A 22,657-nucleotide genomic window follows, 5' to 3' on the forward strand; every position below is an offset into this window, starting at 1 on the left:
CAACTCTTAAATCAGACCTGGAGTAAATGCAGCTCTCCTGCAGCATACAAAGTCATTAAAACTAGCTGCACCTTTACCAGCGTTGATAAGGGTTATTATAATAAAAAATATATCATATATATTACTCTGAAAAAATTACTTTTTCTTTTGGTACTTTAAGTATATTTTGATGCTAACACTTTTGTACTTTTACTTCAGTAACATTTTGAATGCAGGACTTTTATTTGTAACAGAGTATTCCTACACTCTGGTTCTTCTACTTTTAATTAAAAACACAATCTGAGTACTTCTTCCAGCTCTGTGTCCTTATATTTTCTGAAATATTGGGATTTTTGTTTGTAATTTTCTTTTTTAAGTTGTATCAGTTACTGGCAGGAAGTTAACATACTAAGTGAGTGCTTTGAAAGAGAAATACATTTACATAAATAAATAAATTAAATGTATGTCGATTGTCTGCTTTGCCTTTGCCCCTTGGGATTCAGGAAAGTTTCATTTTACACACCTTTTCAAGAAAAATGAAAGTGAAACCTATAAGAAACATCAGGCTCCCTGCCACACATCTGCATACGTAAGCAAACTGGGCATGGCGACCAAAGATTGGCCACAACGATTGGCTAAGGGAGGGTTTATAAGCAGCAACTTCATACAGTTTCTTTGAAAACAAATGGTAGTTTGTTTTTCCCGTGCAGAAAGAAGAAGTGAAGGAGTAAAAGGAACATTTAGAATTTATCCAAAGCACGGGCTGGCAAATCGTGTTACTTTCATTAAAATAAACACTGACTTAAATCTAATCGACCAGTTTGATTTAACTAAATTACATAACAACAATTTGTATCAGTGGAATTTTTGTGTTGGTAACGACAACTGTCAGACCCTGCTTTGGCGGGTCTTGGACCCAACTCTGGTGAGTCAGATCATGTTCAATACATTTTCAGTGTTATCTACATCTACTGTGTTTTGTTTGTAAACGTTAGGGTTAGGTTTAGAACTTTTTAAAAAACGATAACGTTGTGTTATGATAAGCATAAAACTAATAAAACTTAAAAAGCCATAGGTACAAACTTTTACTTTTACATTTGTTTCCACCTAACTGTTCTGTCTCTTTGTTTCTCCAGAGGAGTTTAGACCTTCTCACCATGCAGGTACTCGACACTATTGTATTTGTATATATACATTTATATATAAATATATATTAATGCTGTCAAAATTATCGGGTTAACGGCGGTAATTATTTTTTGGAATTAATTGAGTTAAAATATTTAACGCATGCGCAGAATGGCCCGCCCCATACATCCCACCAGTGGCAGCGCCAGGGTATGGCTGGGGTAGGCAACACACATACCAAGAAATGGCTTAGCCCCACCATGAAAAATGATGTTAAAGTAAGCAAAATAAAGTCCGCCAACTCGCGCGGAGTAAATTGAACAGACAGCAGTTAGTAAGATTGATTTCAGTAGCCACTTGTCTGGAAATACCAAAGACTAGAAACGGTTTTGAAAACTTTTGTCACGTAGTGATCGTTTTCTTAATAGAACATCTTTGATAATGTCTTCTGGCCAATCAGAATCAAGATAACGGCGTGGTGTTGTTGCAGGAAGTCCCGACGGAAAATACTTTTGCTGTATTACATATACATCGATAGAACATTACGTGTTGATATAAATCAACACGTAATGAAATAAGACCCCACGGTTTGATGATTGATAGGTGTGTGGGCTGTCTTTCATTTTGACACACAGAACAATGTTATAATAAACATACATACATACATACATACATACATACATGTATACATACATACAGACACATACATACATACATACATACATACATACATACATACATACATACATACATACATACATACATACATACATACATACATAGGCCTACTGTATGTTAAATGGATATATCCGCCTTCTTTCATTTATCTTTCCATTCCCACAACAATATACATAAAGAAATGGGATATTTTGGACATAGTTCGAATGGTGATTAATCATGATTAATTAATTTTTAAGCTGTGATTAATCTGATTAAATGTTTTAATCGTTTGACAGCCCTAATATATATATATATTGAAATTACTGTACATCTGTTTAGCACATTCATTTTGTATTTACTTAAGCTTCTGCACTATTTTATGTCTTAAATTCAAATGTTTATTCATAGGTTATCTACTTTTATACATATTTGTTTGAGCACTGGTGGGAAGAGCTTGAAATCTAAGCATTTAATTGCCATCAAATGCTTTTCCTGTAACTGCTTATCAAACTTTACAGAAACATTTGAATAGAGGATCATTTCCGTTTTCCATGCCATGTTAATATACTGGACAAGTGAGACACATCTCTTTTTATTTGATTTCATTCCAGAAACAAAACTTTAAAAAAAAATGTTACTGAACATTTGCAATTTGAACAGTATTGCTCAGCTTTACTTGTTGACATACAGGGCTGAAACAAAAGCACAGTGTTGTGCGAGACTTATGCGCCTGCATACTGTAGGTTAGTCTTTGTTTGACTGAAACTAAAATGCAGGATGGAAAAAGAAGCTTTAGAAAATGAAGCACTACCTCAAATGTGCATGCAGCAATACCACAGGCAAAGCATTCAGCCGTTCCTAACAGACGTGTTTTCCACTAATGACAATAAAGACTTTAACATCAGAAGATGGTAACATTTTGTTTTCTCCACTCAGACGGACAGAAGCAGACAACAAGATCCACAAGTGCCTGAGAGTGAAGAGATGTCTTCATCCCCTCCCACCGAGCCAGAACCCTCCTCACCCCAAAGGTATCGTCTAAGAAATAAAATGCTGTATTAACTGAAACTAGTTAAGTAGTAGTTACTAGGTATTGGGTCCCATGAAACTGAGTCAAGTAAATGTAAAATTACAGCTTTCAGTGGGTCGAATGAGTCGATCATAGCCAACTTTAATATTTATTTCATCTAACATTGATCAGTCTGCATTCAAGTTACAGAAAGAGACTTAACACGTCACCACAACTTGATATTTAACAGCTTGTTTTTATTTATCTTTGTCTAAACCTTCTTCAGATCTCAATGTAAAATATAAACATGTGAAAGTAAACTTATGCAACTGATCATTTCGTTTTTTTCTCCTAGCTGTGTAATTGTACTGAACTCCAGTATATAGCATTATATATATATATAGTTTGTTTCTATTCACAACAAGAAGAGATCTTCAATCCAACACATCGCCCTTTAGCACACTTAACTAAGTTAAATCAGCCATTGACAATCTGTTAGCTTTTGACAATATGCTTTATGAATTCAGTACATGCAGCTTTTTTGTGCTAAACAGTTAAATAACAATCTTAAGCATATTGTTTTGTCCTGTGAATAAAGTAAAACCTTTATATTTATTTTTAGGGAAGAAGACAAGCATCCGGAAGATCGTCCCTGTGCCATTGATTCTAATTCAGGGACGTCAACAACAGCAAATAAACAAAATATGTCGTCTGCAAATCTCATACCAATCACCATGAATAATGAAGCTATAAATGTTTCTGACAAAAAGTCAAGTATTAATCGAGAAATGAAACGTAACTTAGGTATAGAAGAAACATCGGCCATGCCACCTTCCTTAAAAAGACGTCTTAAGGATCAGGGTAATCAATATGCTGCAGAAATGAAAAGTGGTGGAATTCAGATGTTCGATGAGGTTCAACAAAGCGATGTCACAACACAAACGGAGAGGATCTTATGTGAAAATATAAATGAAACTTTGCAGAGACGTCCAACTGAAGTTAAAAACAATGATTTAAACACCCATCATAGTCCATGTTTGATAAGCGAAGGTGATATTGATCCCACTGATCTAAATCCAATCGACCAGTTGGATGTAAATGTTTCTGTTGGACAAGACGACTGCCAGTCCCTGCTTTGGCCGGTCTCAGACCCAAATCTGGTGAGTCAGAACACTTTCAATACATTTTCTGTTTCTCTACATGTATTGTGTTTTGTTTGTATATTCTCCGTGTAACTTTGAAAAACTGGCCTGTAAAGTTTTGTTATGAAAAGCATAAAACTAATACAACGTAAAAAGCCATACAAACTTTTACTTTGACATTTTTTTCCACCTAACTGTTCTGTCTCTTTGTTTCTCCAGAGGGGTTCAGACCCTCTCCCCATGCAGGTAAGGTTACTCCACATTATTTTATTTATATATATTGAAGTTACTGAACATCTGTTTATCACATTTATTTTAATTTACTTCAGCCTCTGCACTATTTTATGTCCTAAATTCTCATTTTTACTTAGGTTATCTACTCTTATACATATTTGTTTGAGCACTGATGAAGAGCTTGAGAACTAAGCATTTTATTCATCAAATGCTTTTCCTGTAACTGCTTATCAAACTTTACAGAAACATTTGAATAGAAGATCATTTCCGTTTCCGTTTTCCATGTCATGTGACCCATTGATAAAAAATGAAAACGGCTCTTTTTATTTGATTTAATTCCAGAAACAAACAAAAAGCATTTGAAGTTTTACAGAACATTTTCAATTTGAAGAGTATTGCTCAGCTTTACTTATTGACATACAGGGTTCAAACAAAAGGCTAAAATGCAGGATGGAAAAAGAAGCTTTAGAAAATGAAGCACTACCTCAAATGTGCATGCAGCAATACCACAGGCAAAGCATTCAGCCGTTCCTAACAGACATGTTTTCCACTAATGACAATAAAGACTTTATCATCAGAAGATGGTAACATTTTGTTTTCTCCACTCAGACGGACAGAAGCAGACAACAAGATCCACAAGTGCCTGAGAGTGAAGAGATGTCTTCATCCCCTCCCACCGAGCCAGAACCCTCCTCACCCCAAAGGTATCGTCTAAGAAATAAAATGCTGTATTAACTGAAACTAGTTAAGTAGTAGTTACTAGGTATTGGGTCCCATGAAACTGAGTCAAGTAAATGTAAAAATACAGCTTTCAGTGGGTCGAATGAGTCGATCATAGCCAACTTTAATATTTATTTTTCTCTAACATTGATCAGTCTGCATTCAAGTTACAGGAAGAGACTTAACAGGTCACCACAACTTGATATTTAACAGCTTGTTTTTATTTATCTTTGTCTAAACCTTCTTCAGATCTCAATGTAAAATATTAACCCATGAAAGTAAACTTGCACAACTGATCATTTAGTTTTTTTCTCCTCACTGTGTTATTGTACTGAACTCCAGTATATAGCATTATATATATATATATAGTTTGTTTCTATTCACAACAAGAAGAGATCTTCAATCCAACACATCGCCCTTTAGCACACTTAACTAAGTTAAATCAGCCATTGACAATCTGTTAGCTTTTGACAATATGCTTTATGAATTCAGTACATGCAGCATTGTTGTGCTAAAAGTTAAATAACAATCTTAAGCATATTGTTTTGTCCTGTGAATAAAGTAAAACCTTTATATTTATTTTTAGGGAAGAAGACCAGCATCTGGAAGATCATCACTCTGCCATTGATTCTAATTCGAAGATATCAACAACAGCAAATATCAGTCAAAGTCCAATTCAACTATATAGTATATATTTACTAAATGTGTTGGCTGCAAATCTTATACCAAATGACAGCCTCTTTAACTTCAGTATTTTAAATAGGAGACAGATTTCCTTTACACTAGCATATATTAAGCATTACATGGATAATATTGAGCAACAAACAAATGTTCCTGACAAAAACCTTTTTACAAAATTCATGACATGTTTTTCAAAGATACAACCTGGTTTCAGTGTTGATGCAGCGTTGGACGGTAGACCTTCTACTTCTTCATCTTTCTTAAAACACCGTCTTAAGGACCACCATAATCAATATGCATATGCTGAAGTTTTAATGAAAAATGGTGAAAGAATTAAGACTAAACTTGTTTATCCAGTTCATCGTAACAATGCAGCCTCCTCCACCAAATTGACCAAACACAGTGAGGAAATGTTATTGGAAGTAATCAATAGATTATTGAAGAAATATGGAGCCAAAGTTCTAAACATTTTTATATATACCTATTATAGTCCATGTTTAAAGAGAGGAAATAAATATTGTAACTGTATGACTCAACTTTATCAGAATGCCTATCAATGGTACAGGAAATTTGGCATTGTGACTGTAGTGTACTTCTCAGAGCCTTGGGGACTAAGGGGACCAGATATCTTTAAAGAGTTCTCGTATTCTGACATCTCAAGTACCAGCAGTGCTCTTTATCCATATGTTGACCAGAAAATCCACTTTACACTGGACATAAAAAAATTAAAACAAAAAAATAAGACCATAATCCCTCATATCAAAAAGTTTAAAGATGACAGAGACGTACAAATAGCCTTTAAGTCTGCTCACAGTGCTCTTTTAGGGTTGGCAAACAGTTCTGAAGGATTTCTGAAAAGTCAGCATTTGGAACGTGGATCGAAATGCATTGACTCAATCAAATTTCCCCCTGAGTTCCCTGATACAATCATTGCAATTTTGAGAGAAAATTGGATTGAATTGGTTAACTATTGTTCAATGTCTCCCATTATAAAACAATTGGCATCAGACTTCAATAATGCAGTAGTCAAACTCTTTATCAGTGATCTTAGGTTATTTTTGGGTAACAGCGGCTTCTTCCAGATATACCAGGTCCTGCCGGGCGCTGAGGTGGAGGAGGTAGATTATGTTGAATTGGATAATACTTAATTCTGGTCAGAATTTATGTGACACAACATTTAATTTGATTGTCATTACTATATTTTGATATATTTATATACACGTAAAATATATATATTTATATGTATATATTTGAATTTAATAAAACATTGACCTTAACCTTTTTTAGTTAAACAAAGGTTTTTGGGCTTTTTTTTTAACACTAAAAGGCATTCAGACTGTGTTGAATTATTACTATTGGTACAGGTTTTGGAGGGATGCTTTTTTTTCATTGATAATATAATAACGTTGGGTTCCAATTGTAATTAGTGCGCTAATTATTTTTGAACTCAAGTTTTTGTCTGGATGTTTGTTGTCTGCATCTGTCTTGAGCTCTTAAATGAAATAAAGAATAAAAACTCACATTGAAACTGTGTTGGCTTTGTTCCCTCATTAGCAACTAAATGTCCCTGCCTGTTCAACAGGTGTGTGGACATGAACGAGACACGTAAGTAGGCGAGGACAAAGAAATGGACAAAGAGATAGAGGGTGGATGGAGTAAAGGCAGGAAGGACATAATCCACATTTGACTATACCCCGAAATCATCAATTGGATCTCCTACCAAAATGAGTTAAATAACATAATGCAGAATTTGACAGGACAAAGTAGTTTGAACTATACTTGTTCCTTTATGTTACCTAACAATATAGAAGAAGGGGAAAGGGAACAGCCATTCAGTCGTTGTGCGTCTTTGTCACAGGAATATCTCTCTGCCTCTGCGCCTGCACAGGTGTGGGATTTCTGAGAAGTTTAGAGGTGTTTTCATTTTTAGTATAAAGTTGTTGTTTTTTTTTGTGTGATATTTGTTTACATATTATACTATGATATTGTTTTCTGACAAACTATACTCTAATTGTTTTATCTCATGCTCTTCTATGAGTTTTTGTATAAACACTAAACTTTGACTTTTTTTTACCTAATATACTATGTCTTTTTTCACATGCTCTATTTTCAAATACTTTACTATGAATTTTTTCAACATGATATACTTTTAAGGATATTTTTGACCTACTCTACAATTATTTTGTACATGTTTGACTAAAAACATGTGTCTTACTTATATATACTATGATGTTTTAAAAAATATATATTATACAATTTGCTATTATTGCACGTCGCTTTGGATAAAAGCGACAGCTAAATAGAAAGTCATGCTATGACCTTTTCTCAGATATCTTATGAAACACGACAGTAACGTTTTCTATGATATCTTTCCACATACTATACTTAGACTTTCCTTTTTCCAACATACTATAATAGTATAGTATGTTGAAAAATGTGATGTATGATCATAGTATAGTATGATTTTTTATTAAGTTCACAGCATACTATACTATGATATTCTATGACATTGTACTACATACATTATTTTTTTTTTCGCAAAATCACACTTTGAATTATTTTATGATATTTTTCCACAGTATATATGGCTTTGACTTTTTTCCTCGAACCGGCTTGATTTTCAAGATATTTTTAGACACATTTTTTTTCAGATACTACTCAGATATTTATTTTGGATACATTTCAAAATAAAATACCATAGTTGTATATTTTTGCAAAAGCCTATATTTTGACTTTTTTTCAACACAATATGCTATGACTTGTTTTCTCATATTTTTCGACACACTAAACCGTTTTTTACGACAAACCCATTTGAATTTGGTTAAAGATACTTTATTATATACCCTTTTATGGTATTTTATAGTTTTAGAAAATACTACACAATGATTTTCTATACTTTTGAGTTACTATCCTGTGTTTTTTGAAGTAAAGATACCTGTACTATGACTATGCCTTTTTTCAGAAACAAGTCATTCTCCAGCTGCTTTCACTTCAGCGCAACAACAGCGCAAAATCAGAGTATAACTAAAGTCGTATTTATTTGATTGTTTTCATTTAGTTTTTTTAATAACCAAGATGTATGGAGGTTGCTCCTTCCTCCAGCTACACAGGGATTGTTTTCAACAGCACAAAAGATAGTGACCCTCTGATTTGATTTCCTTTATTAGTAGTTTCATTACTGATACATGACCTTGTCAGATACCATTGTCTCAGCACACATTGTAATTATTTTTCACATGGAGCTTTAAGAATTGGCACAAACCATATACAAATAAAAATACCTGTTTACAGGATTGATTTAAAACAGAGGAAATAAATTAACACATTTATGCAAATGGCATGGACACAAGATCAAAACAAAGGGTTGAATCCTGATAAGAAATCATGTCTTTTGTATGTTGTAAACAAGTGTTGGTCCTAAATACGTAAGAACTGATCTGAGTAGAGTACTTAGCACGATATGTGCAAACATCAGTTTATACTGAGTCTGTTATTTCCTACTTTGTGTGGAAGAGAAGTTAAAACTAACAAGGAAATACAGAAAAACATGTTAAATATACAAAAATTAAATACAAAAATCGAGACGTCTAACACCAGAAGTCCAGTTCCAGCTTCTTCAGGTTTCAAAACATAAGATTGGTCAAGAGTAAGAATTAAAAAAAGCAAACAAACTATTAAAACATTAAATGTGTTTAAGCCCAGAGAATGAGTAAGGCAAGCAAGCTTATACTGTTTCTACAGTGAAGATTATTATTTACATTGTGTTCACATCTTATTTATTAACTCTGCCCGCAGTCGATGTGGGGTTTGTCTCCCCCTAGGGGTTCAAACTAGTGTTACTCCGCAGACAGCAGTGCTGAGTGCAGAAGTAGTATCATGCTTTTAAATCTCTCATTAGAGCTCTTGGAAGAAACCACCATAAAGGCAGTGGCTGGCCACCAGAAGAGCCCACCACAGAACACAAGTCCAGTATGTTGAGAAACACCTGGAGCCTGGTCTGACACTTCCTCCACATCTGGAACAACAGCACGGGGATCAGAAACAAAATTCCTGTGTCTCCTGATGCTAATTGTGGTTCAATTATTTCCATATTGCTTTGCTTAATCCTGGTTATTATATACATATTACAACGAGGCAGAGTGTCACCACGCAGCTGGGGGAAAGGAGGGGAAAAGTGCAGAACTACTCTGTGACTTTCTTGAACACAAACAATACACACACCTCAACTGTGATGAAAGCAGATGTTGCTCACATGACTATGTATTGAACGGGGGTTATAGCTTTATCCTAAGAGGCCTGGTTATGAACAACCAAACATACTTTTTACCAACATCTTATGACCAAAAGAACAGAAGTGTGTTAAATAACAGGGTGGAGTCTATATGCAGGATAACTAAGCCGACACTAAACAAACCACTCCGTCAGCAGTACTGTACGAGATGAAAGTCACATTAAAGCAGTGAGGAAGCAAGTTGCTGAGAGCGAGGCGTTAACTTAGCAGAGTCAGACTCACTCAGGAGATAAACAGGCCGCTGCAGGGAAGCTGAACTCTTCCACAAGCTGAGATGCCCAATATGCAAGAAGTTAAAATAGAGAACCAAAACAGTTTTGATCAAAGTCCTCCAGTAAAGCAAGACAATTGCATAAGCTAGGACATGGGGGGTGAGCAGAGCTGTAGTTATAAGTGGCGATCTTTACGTGTGAAACAGCAATGAGGATGTTTCAACCAACTTCTTTCAGCTCAGTTAAAAAGAAAAAAAACTCAGGCCCAGTAAACTTAAAGCCAACTGGTGATCACCAAAAACAACAACTCAGGATTTCTATCATGGTCAAGTGCAGATGAGGACCCTGACTTGAGAGTTCTTTTTTAAACCAGAACCATTCAGGAGTAACCCAGAAGACACAAAAGGGGGCCAATTGAAGTAAGGAAGGAGAAAGAATGTAGTATTTACTGGAGTTACTTCACCCAAAATCAATTATTTGTTGATTAAGTGTATTGGTATTTGGGGTGAGATTCCCCAGGTGGCAGTTGGTCACTAATGTATTCCCCCTATAATGAAATCTAATCAAATCCAACATTGACAAGCACAACAACAGGAAAGAGAAGATTGGCTTACAGTTGTTGTGGCAACATCTGATTTATTTGTTTAAAGAAGCAAACCTCATTTAGTCAGCTACTTGATTTGGAAGTGGGAAAAGAAAAGGGATTGAAAATAATTAGAGTGATCGTGAAGATAGTCTATTTTGATTCACATCTTTAGACTCAAATGCTTTTACATTATTGGTTTTCATTCATAAATATAACATTACTAATGAAAGGTTGTAAGGGTAATGTTAGGAAAATATCACTCGTCACCGGCTTGAGCTTCAATATCAGGATACATGTATGTATTATCCTTGCAAGAATGGAAGTGGTCATCACACAGAGAGCTGCGTGGGACAAAGAGTTCCCAGAACAGAGTCCTTAAAATGCCTTATATACAAGAGAGGATGTGTCACAGTCACAAGATGCAGAATACCAGTTCAAAGCAGTATTCAATGTTTAGTTCAGATTAGCTAAGACCCACGTAAGCAATAAACATGACAATCATACAGTATGTCTATCTCCATAGAGGCTGAATCATCATGTTAATCGTTGTCACATAGCATCATATGTCTAAAACAGTGTGTCCTGACGCTCTTCTAGGTAATCATACATCCTTTCATGTACACAGCTACGTATGGCCTTTCTTATCATGTACTACTCGGATATTAGAAGAGTACATTCAGTATTTTCCCAACAGGTAACACATTTTGAATATAATTGAATTGGACTTGGTTGTAAAAACAGTCAGTGGTGGAAAGTACCTAAGTACATTCACTCAAGTACTGAACTTAAGTACAATTGTGAAGTACTTGTACTTTACTTGAGTATTTCCATGTTTAGCTCCTTCAGAGGTAAATCTTGTACTGTTACTCCACTACATTTATGTAATACCTTTAGTTACTTGACAGATTTGGATAAATAATGTGAAATATAATAACTCTTAAATCAGACCTGGAGTAAATCCAGCTCTCCTGCAGCATACAAAGTCATTAAAACTAGCTGCACCTTTACCAGCGTTGATAAGGGTTATTATAATAAAAACATATCATATATATTACTCTGAAATGGTCCAATCTGCATATTAAGTACTTTGACTTTTGATACTTTAAGTATATTTTGATGCTAACACTTTTGTACTTTTACTTGAGTAATATTTTGACTGCAGGACTTTTATTTGTAGCAGAGTATTCCTACACTCTGGTTCTTCTACTTTTAATTAATAACACAATCTTGGTACTTCTTCCAGCTCTGAAAACAGTCCTTATATTTTCTGAAATATTGGGATTTTTTTTGTAATTTTCTTTTTTAAGTTATATCAGTTACTGGCAGGAAGTTAACATACTAAGTGGGTGCTTTGAAAGAGAAACACATTTACATAAATAAATAAATTAAATTGATGTCGATTGTCTGCTTTGCCTTTGACCCTTGGGATGCATTTTACACACCTTTTGAAGAGAAACGAAAGTGAAACCTATCAGAAACATCAGGCTCCCACACCACATACGTAAGCAAACTGGGCATGGCGAACAAAGATTGGCCACAACGATTGGCTAAGGGAGGGTTTATAAGCAGCCACTGTAAACAGTTTCTTTGAAAAAAAAATGAAAAGTAATTCTTACAAAACCGAATCGGTAACAGAAATTAGAAGAGAAGTAGTAAAAGGAAAATGTAAAATAGTTCCAAAGCAGGGGCTGGCAGAAGGTGATATTAAAATAAACACTAACTTAAATCAAATCGACCAGTTTGATGTAAATGTTTCTGTTGGACAAGACAACCGCCAGTCCCTGCTTTGGCTGGTCTCAGACCCAAATCTGGTGAGTCGGAACATTTTCAATACATTTTCTGCTTATCTACATGTATTGTGTTTTGTTTGTATACTCTCCGTGTTACTTTGAAAAACTGGCCTATAAAGTTCTGTTATGATAAGCATAAAACTAATACAATGTAAAAAACCATTACTAGCCATGACCTTTACTTTTACATTTTTTACCACCTAACTGTTCCGTCTCTTTGTTTCTCCAGAGGGGTTCAGACCTTCTCACCATGCCGGTATGGTTACTCTACATTATTATATATATATATGTATTGATATTACTGTACATCTGTTTAGCACATTTATTTTACTTTACTTAATTTTATGTCTTAAATTCAAATTTCTAATAACATTGTCTACTCTTATACATATTTGTTTGAGCACTGATGAAGAGCTTGAGAACTATTTCATTGCCATCAAATGCTTTTCCTGTAACTGCTAATCAAACTTTACGGAAACATTTTAATAGAAGATCATTTCCGTTTTCGTTTTCCATGTCATGTGACCCTTTGATACAAAAATGAAAACAGCATTGTATTAATATACTGGACAAGTGAGACACATCTCTTTTTATTTGATTTCATTCCAGAAACAAACAAAAAAAGTTTTAACTTTTACTGAACATTTTCAATTTGAACAGTATTGCTCAGCTTTACTTGTTGACATACAGGGCTCAAACAAAAGCACAGTGTTGTGCGAGACTGTTGCGCCTGCATACTGTAGGTTGGTCTTTGTTTAACTGAAACTAAAATGCAGGATGGAAAAAGAAGCTTTAGAAAATGAAGCACTACCTCAAATGTGCATGCAGCAATACCACAGGCAAAGCATTCAGCCGTTCCTAACAGACGTGTTTTCCACTAATGACAATAAAGACTTTAACATCAGAAGATGGTAACATTTTGTTTTCTCCACTCAGACGGACAGAAGCAGACAACAAGATCCACAAGTGCCTGAGAGTGAAGAGATGTCTTCATCCCCTCCCACCGAGCCAGAACCCTCCTCACTCCAAAGGTATCGTCTAAGAAATAAAATGCTGTATTAACTGAAACTAGTTAAGTAGTAGTTACTAGGTATTGGGTCCCATGAAACTGAGTCAAGTAAATGTAAAATTACAGCTTTCAGTGGGTCGAATGAGTCGATCATAGCCAACTTTAATATTTATTTCATCTAACATTGATCAGTCTGCATTCAAGTTACAGAAAGAGACTTAACACGTCACCACAACTTGATATTTAACAGCTTGTTTTTATTTATCTTTGTCTAAACCTTCTTCAGATCTCAATGTAAAATATAAACATGTGAAAGTAAACTTATGCAACTGATCATTTCGTTTTTTCTCCTCACTGTGTTATTGTACTGAACTCCAGTATATAGCATTATATATATATATAGTTTGTTTCTATTCACAACAAGAAGAGATCTTCAATCCAACACATCACCCTTTAGCACACTTAACAAAGTTAAATCAGCCATTGACAATCTGTTAGCTTTTGACAATATGCTTTATGAATTCAGTACATGCAGCATTGTTGTGCTAAAAGTTAAATAACAATCTTAAGCATATTGTTTTGTCCTGTGAATAAAGTAAAACCTTTATATTTATTTTTAGGGAAGAAGACCAGCATCTGGAAGATCATCACTCTGCCATTGATTCTAATTCGAAGATATCAACAACAGCAAATATCAGTCAAAGTCCAATTCAACTATATAGTATATATTTACTAAATGTGTTGGCTGCAAATCTTATACCAAATGACAGCCTCTTTAACTTCAGCATTTTAAATAGGAGACAGATTTCCTTTACACTAGCATATATTAAGCATTACATGGATAATATTGAGCAACAAACAAATGTTCCTGACAAAAAGCTTTTTACAAAATTCATGACATGTTTTTCAAAGATACAACCTGGATTCAGTGTTGATGCAGCGTTGGACGGTAGACCTTCTACTTCTACATCTTTCTTAAAACACCGTCTTAAGGACCACCATAATCAATATGCATATGCTGAAGTTTTAATGAAAAATGGTGAAAGAATTAAGACTAAACTTGTTTATCCAGTTCATCGTAACAATTCAGCCTCCTCCACCAAATTGACCAAACACAGTGAGGAAATGTTATTGGAAGTAATCAATAGATTATTGAAGAAATATGGAGCCAAAGTTCTAAACATTTTTATATATACCTATTATAGTCCATGTTTAAAGAGAGGAAATAAATATTATAACTGTATGACTCAACTTTATCAGAATGCCTATCAATGGTACAGGAAATTTGGCATTGTGACTGTAGTGTACTTCTCAGAGCCTTGGGGACTAAGGGGACCAGATATCTTTAAAGAGTTCTCGTATTCTGACATCTCAAGTACCAGCAGTGCTCTTTATCCATATGTTGACCAGAAAATCCACTTTACACTGGACATAAAAAAATTAAAACAAAAAAATAGGGCCATAATCCCTCATATCAAAAAGTTTAAAGATGACAGAGACGTACAAATAGCCTTTAAGTCTGCTCACAGTGCTCTTTGCGGGTTGGCAAACAGTTCTGAAAAATTTACGAAAAGTCAGCATTTGGAACGTGGATCGGAATGCATTGACTCAATCAAATTTCCCCCTGAGTTCCCTGATACAATCATTGCAATTTTGAGAGAAAATTGGATTGAATTGGTTAACTATTGTTCAATGTCTCCCATTATAAAACAATTGGCATCAGACTTCAATAATGCAGTAGTCAAACTCTTTATCAGTGATCTTAGGTTATTTTTGGGTAACAGCGGCTTCTTCCAGATATACCAGGTCCTGCCGGGCGCTGAGGTGGAGGAGGTAGATTATGTTGAATTGGATAATACTTCATTTTGGTCAGAATTTATGTGACACAACATTTAATTTGATTGTCATTACTATATTTTGATATATTTATATACACGTAAAATATATATATTTATATGTATATATTTGAATTTAATAAAACATTGACCTTAACCTTTTTTAGTTAAACAAAGGTTTTTGGGCTTTTTTTTAACACTAAAAGGCATTCAGACTGTGTTGAATTATTACTATTGGTACAGGTTTTGGAGGGATGCTTTTTTTTCATTGATAATATAATAACGTTGGGTTCCAATTGTAATTAGTGCGCTAATTATTTTTGAACTCAAGTTTTTGTCTGGATGTTTGTTGTCTGCATATGTCTTGAGCTCTTAAATTAAATAAAGAATAAAAACTCACATTGAAACTGTGTTGGCTTTGTTCCCTCATTAGCAACCAAATGTCCCTGCCTGTTCAACAGGTGTGTGGACATGAACGAGACACGTAAGTAGGCGAGGACAAAGAAATGGACAAAGAGATAGAGGGTGGACGGAGTAAAGGCAGGAAGGACATAATCCACATTTGACTATACCCCGAAATCATCAATTGGATCTCCTACCAAAATGAGTTAAATAACATAATGCAGAATTTGACAGGACAAAGTAGTTTGAACTATACTTGTTCCTTTATGTTACCTAACAATATAGAAGAAGGGGAAAGGGAACAGCCATTCAGTCGTTGTGCGTCTTTGTCACAGGAATATCTCTCTGCCTCTGATACGCCTGCACAGGTGTGGGATTTCTGAGAAGTTTAGAGGTGTTTTCATTTTTAGTATAAAGTTGTTGTTTTTTTTGTGTGATATTTGTTTACATATTATACTATGATATTGTTTTCTGACAAACTACACTCTAATTGTTTTATCTCATGCTCTTCTATGAGTTTTTGTATAAACACTAAACTTTGACTTTTTTTTACCTAATATACTATGTCTTTTTTCACATGCTCTATTTTCAAATACTTTACTATGAATTTTTTCAACATGATATACTTTTAAGGATATTTTTGACCTACTCTACAATTATTTTGTACATGTTTGACTAAAAACATGTGTCTTACTTATATATACTATGATGTTTTAAAATATATATATTATACAATTTGCTATTATTGCACGTCGCTTTGGATAAAAGCGTCAGCTAAATAGAAAGTCATGCTATGACCTTTTCTCAGATATCTTATGAAACACGACAGTAACGTTTTCTATGATATCTTTCCACATACTATACTTAGACTTTCCTTTTTCCAACATACTATAATAGTATAGTATGTTGAAAAATGTGATGTATGATCATAGTATAGTATGATTTTTTATTAAGTTCACAGCATACTATACTATGATATTCTATGACATTGTACTACATACATTTTTTTTTTTTCGCAAAAACACACTTTGAATTATTTTATGATATTTTTCCACAGTATATATGGCTTTGACTTTTTTCGTCGAACCGGCTTGATTTTCAAGATATTTTTAGACACATTTTTTTTCAGATACTACTCAGATATTTATTTTGGATACATTTCAAAATAAAATACCATAGTTGTATATTTTTGCAAAAGCCTATATTTTGACTTTTTTTCAACACAATATGCTATGACTTGTTTTCTCATATTTTTCGACACACTAAACCGTTTTTTACGACAAACCCATTTGAATTTGGTTAAAGATACTATATTATATACCCTTTTATGGTATTTTATAGTTTTAGAAAATACTACACAATGATTTTCTATACTTTTGAGTTACTATCCTGTGTTTTTTGAAGTAAAGATACCTGTACTATGACTATGCCTTTTTTCAGAACCAAGTCATTCTCCAGCTGCTTTCACTTCAGCGCAACAACAGCGCAAAATCAGAGCATAACAAAAGTCGTATTTATTTGATTGTTTAATTTAGTTTTTTAAATAAAACAAGATATATGGAGGTTGCTCCTTCCTCCAGCTACACAGGGATTGTTTTTAACAGCACAAAAGATAGTGACCCTCTGATTTGATTTCCTTTATTAGTAGTTTCATTACTGATACATGACCTTGTCAGAAACCATTGTCTCAGCACACATTGTAATTATTTTTCACATGGAGCTTTAAGAATTGGCACAAACCATATACAAATAAAAATACCTGTTTACAGGATTGATTTAAAACAGAGGAAATAAATTAACACATTTCTGCAAATGGCATGGACACAAGATCAAAACAAAGTGTTGAATCCTGATAAGAAATCATGTCTTTTGTATGTTGTAAACAAGTGTTGGTCCTAAATACGTAAGAACTGATCTGAGTAGAGTACTTAGCACGATATGTGCAAACATCAGTTTATACTGAGTCTGTTATTTCCTACTTTGTGAGGAAGAGAAGTTAAAATTAACGAGAAAATACAAAATAACATGTTAAATATACAAAAATTAAATACAAAAATCGAGACGTCTAACACCAGAAGTCCAGTTCCAGCTTCTTCAGGTTTCAAAACATAAGATTGGTCAAGAGTAAGAATTTAAAAAAGCAAACAAATTATTAAAACATTAAATGTGTTTAAGCCCAGAGAATGAGTAAGGCAAGCAAGCTTATACTGTTTATACAGTGAAGATTATTATTTACATTGTGTTCAAATCTTATTTATTAACTCTGCCAGCAGTCGAGGTGGGGTTTGTCTCCCCCTAGGGGTTCAAACTAGTGTTACTCCGCAGACAGCAGTGCTGAGTGCAGAAGTAGTCTCATGCTTTTAAATCTCTCATTAGAGCTCTTGGAAGAAACCACCATAAAGGCAGTGGCTGGCCACCAGAAGAGCCCACCACAGAACACAAGTCCAGTATGTTGAGAAACACCTGGAGCCTGGTCTGACACTTCCTCCACATCTGGAACAACAGCACGGGGATCAGAAACAAATTCCTCTGTCTCCTGATGCTAATTGTGGTTCAATTATTTCCATATTGCTTTGCTTAATCCTGGTTATTATATACATATTACAACGAGGCAGAGTGTCACCACGCAGCTGGGGGAAAGGAGGGGAAAAGTGCAGAGCTACTCTGTGACTTTCTTGAACACAAACAATACACACACCTCAACTGTGATGAAAGCAGATGTTGCTCACATGACTATGTATTGAACGGGGGTTATAGCTTTATCCTAAGAGGCCTGGTTATGTACAACCAAACATACTTTTTACCAACATCTTATGACCAAAAGAACAGAAGTGTGTTAAATAACAGGGTGGAGTCTATATGCAGGATAACTAAGCCGACACTAAACAAACCACTCCGTCAGCAGTACTGTACGAGATGAAAGTCACATTAAAGCAGTGAGGAAGCAAGTTGCTGAGAGCGAGGCGTTAACTTAGCAGAGTCAGACTCACTCAGGAGATAAACAGGCCGCTGCAGGGAAGCTGAACTCTTCCACAAGCTGAGATGCCCAATATGCAAGAAGTTAAAATAGAGAACCAAAACAGTTTTGATCAAAGTCCTCCAGTAAAGCAAGACAATTGCATAAGCTAGGACATGGGGGGTGAGCAGAGCTGTAGTTATAAGTGGCGATCTTTACGTGTGAAACAGCAATGAGGATGTTTCAACCAACTGCTTTACGCTCAGTTAAAAAGAAAAAAAACTCAGGCCCAGTAAACTTAAAGCCAACTGGTGATCACCAAAAACAACAACTCAGGATTTCTATCATGGTCAAGTGCAGATGAGGACCCTGACTTGAGAGTTCTTTTTTAAACCAGAACCATTCAGGAGTAACCCAGAAGACACAAAAGGGGGCCAATTGAAGTGAGGAAGGAGAAAGAATGTAGTATTTACTGGAGTTACTTCACCCAAAATCAATTATTTGTTGATTAAGTGTATTGGTATTTGGGGTGAGATTCCCCAGGTGGCAGTTGGTCACTAATGTATTCCCCCTATAATGAAATCTAATCAAATCCAACATTGACAAGCACAACAACAGGAAAGAGAAGATTGGCTTACAGTTGTTGTGGCAACATCTGATTTATTTGTTTAAAGAAGCAAACCTCATTTAGTCAGCTGCTTGATTTGGAAGTGGGAAAAGAAAAGGGATTGAAAATAATTAGAGTGATCGTGAAGATAGTCTATTTTGATTCACATCTTTAGACTCAAATGCTTTTACATTATTGGTTTTCATTCATAAATATAACATTAGTAATGAAAGGTTGTAAGGGTAATGTTAGGAAAATATCACTCGTCACCGGCTTGAGCTTCAATATCAGGATACATGTATGTATTATCCTTGCAAGAATGGAAGTGGTCATCACACACAGAGCTGCGTGGGACAAAGAGTTCCCAGAACAGAGTCCTTCAAATGCCTTATATACAAGAGAGGATGTGTCACAGTCACAAGATGCAGAATACCAGTTCAAAGCAGTATTCAATGTTTAGTTCAGATTAGCTAAGACCCACGTAAGCAATAAACATGACAATCATACAGTATGTCTATCTCCATAGAGGCTGAATCATCATGTTAATCGTTGTCACATAGCATCATATGTCTAAAACAGTGTGTCCTGACGCTCTTCTAGGTAATCATACATCCTTTCATGTACACAGCTACGTATGGCCTTTCTTATCATGTACTACTCGGATATTAGAAGAGTACATTCAGTATTTTCCCAACAGGTAACACATTTTGAATATAATTGAATTGGACTTGGTTGTAAAAACAGTCAGTGGTGGAAAGTTCCTAAGTACATTCACTCAAGTACTGAACTTAAGTACAATTGTGAAGTACTTGTACTTTACTTGAGTATTTCCATGTTTAGCTACTTCAGAGGTAAATCTTGTACTGTTACTCCACTACATTTATGTAATACCTTTAGTTACTTGACAGATTTGGATAAATAATGTGAAATATAATAACTCTTAAATCAGACCTGGAGTAAATCCAGCTCTCCTGCAGCATACAAAGTCATTAAAACTAGCTGCACCTTTACCAGCGTTGATAAGGGTTATTATAATAAAAACATATCATATATATTACTCTGAAATGGTCCAATCTGCATATTAAGTACTTTGACTTTTGATACTTTAAGTATATTTTGATGCTAACATTTTTGTACTTTTACTTAACATTTTGAATGCAGGACTTTTATTTGTAACAGAGTATTCCTGCACTCTGGTTCTTCTACTTTTAATTAAAAACACAATCTGAGTACTTCTTCCAGCTCTGTGTCCTTATATTTTCTGAAATATTGGGATTTTTGTTTGTAATTTTCTTTTTTAAGTTATATCAGTTACTGGCAGGAAGTTAACATACTAAGTGAGTGCTTTGAAAGAGAAATACATTTACATAAATAAATAAATTAAATGTATGTCGATTGTCTGCTTTTTTTGCCCCTTGGGATTCAGGAAAGTTTCATTTTACACACCTTTTGAAGAAAAACGAAAGTGAAACCTATAAGAAACATCCGGCTCCCACGCATCTGCATATGTAAGCAAACTGGGCATGGCTACCAAAGATTGGCCACAACGATTGGCTAAGGGAGGGTTTATAAGCAGCCACTTCATACAGTTTCTTTTAGTTAGAAAACAAATGCTAGTTTTTTTTTTCAAAACCCTGTGTAGAAAGAAGAAAAGAGGATAATATTGAGCAACAAACAAATGTTCCTGACAAAAAGCTTTTTACAAAATTCATGACGTTTTTTTCAAAGATGCAACCTGGATTCAGTATTGATGCAGCATTGGATGGTAGACCTTGGCCATCTTTCCTAAAACACCGTCTTAAGGACCACCATAATCAATATGCCTATGCTGAAGTTTTAATGAAAAATGGTGAAAGAACTAAGTGTAAACTTGTTTATCCAGTTCATCCTAACAAATTAGCCTCCTCCCCCAAATTTACCAAACACAGTGAGGAAACTTTAATTGAAGAAATTGATAAATTATTAAAAGAATTTGGAATCAAAGTTTGAAAGATTTTTATATATACCTATTGTAGTCCATGTTTAAAGAGAGGAAAGAAATATTGTGACTGTATGACTCAACTTTATCAGAAAGCCCATCAATGGGACAGTACATTTGACATTGTGACTGTAGTGTACTTCTCAGAGCCTTGGGGGCTAAGTGGATCAGATATCCTTAAAGATTTCTCGTATTCTGACGTCTTAAGTATGATCAGTGCTCTTTATCCAGATGTTGAACAGGAAATCCGCTTTACACTGGACACAAAAAAATTAAGAGAAAAAAATGATGCTATACGCCCTCATATCAAAAAGTTTAAAGATGACAGAGACGTACAAATAGCCTTTAAGTCTGCTCACAGTGCTCTTTGCGGGTTGGCAAACAGTTCTGAAGGATTTCTGAAAAGTCAGCATTTGGAGCGTGGATCGGAATGCATTGACTCAATCAAATTTCCCCCAGAGTTCCCTGATACAATCCTTGCAATTTTGAGAGAAAATTGGATTGAATTAATTAAATATTGTTTAATAAAATAAATTACACCATATTTCAGCAATGCAGTAGTCAAACCCTTTTTGGGTGACAACGGCTTCATTCAGATTTGCCAGGTCCCGACGGGCGCTGAGGTGGAGGAGGGAGATTATGTTGAAGTGAACAATACTTCATTTTGGTAAGATGTATGTGACAGTTTAACTGACTGAGAATCCAAGTTCAGCTTGAAGCTCACACTCATGTAACTTCAAATAATCACACATTGTTGTCTTTTGTTTCATGATTTTCTCAGTAAAGTAAAAAAAAATGTATGTTAAAAATAATAAATAATCATTTGTATTAATTATAATCGTATTATTGTATTGTTTATTTATTGTATTCTTGTTTTATTCAGTCCTGTGTGAATTGACTTCTACTGCTTTTAAAAGTTGATCAATCACAAAGTTATATGTTACTTGGTTAACATTTTTTATTTGTGTTCTTTGACGGCGTACTTACCTTTTGTGCATGAAAAGTGCTTCTGTATATAAAATAAAGTTTGAATGATTGATAGAAATATCAATATGTTTTACAGTTACAGAAATACTGCACTAGAAAGAAGGTTGTAAACTGGTTAAAACAGTTTACAAAAGTACATGAAACAGCCAAGTGAATTCAGAGTGTTACGTTTAATAAACCTCTCACTTTCGTTTCCTCAAAAGTATGATGCATAGTTGTGGTGCAACAATGGGTGCAGTTCGAATTTACTTGGAAAAACGTACTGACTTACCCTGGCCAAGGTGAAAACTGTTTGGTCTTGGATTTAGTGTAAACATATCAATTAAAAACCAGGTCCTCTGGTCTTTTTTAGGCTGTTCAACAATCATGGGCTGTAATATTAAAAAGCCGCCTATCTGTGGGTATTTGATATTTATAGTATATTTTAACAACATTTCTGTTTCCTTCTATCAGT

General features: G+C 34.6%; 2 long non-coding RNA genes across 2 annotated transcripts; both read left to right on the forward strand.

The window, feature by feature from the left end:
- The first annotated feature begins 680 nt into the window (after window positions 1-680).
- On the forward strand, window positions 681-4,657 carry LOC307034488. The gene is made up of 4 exons (XR_013806935.1): window positions 681-904; window positions 1,116-1,142; window positions 2,701-2,795; window positions 3,396-4,657. It is a non-coding gene; the product is annotated as an uncharacterized lncRNA (long non-coding RNA).
- Window positions 4,658-13,412: 8,755 nt separating this feature from the next.
- LOC307033851 lies at window positions 13,413-15,680 on the forward strand. The gene is made up of 2 exons (XR_013806677.1): window positions 13,413-13,460; window positions 14,059-15,680. It is a non-coding gene; the product is annotated as an uncharacterized lncRNA (long non-coding RNA).
- The last annotated feature ends 6,977 nt before the right edge of the window (window positions 15,681-22,657 follow it).

The sequence above is a fragment of the Notothenia rossii genome (assembly GCF_949606895.1).
Source record: "Notothenia rossii genome assembly, chromosome: 3".
Classification (NCBI taxonomy): Eukaryota; Metazoa; Chordata; class Actinopteri; order Perciformes; family Nototheniidae; genus Notothenia; species Notothenia rossii.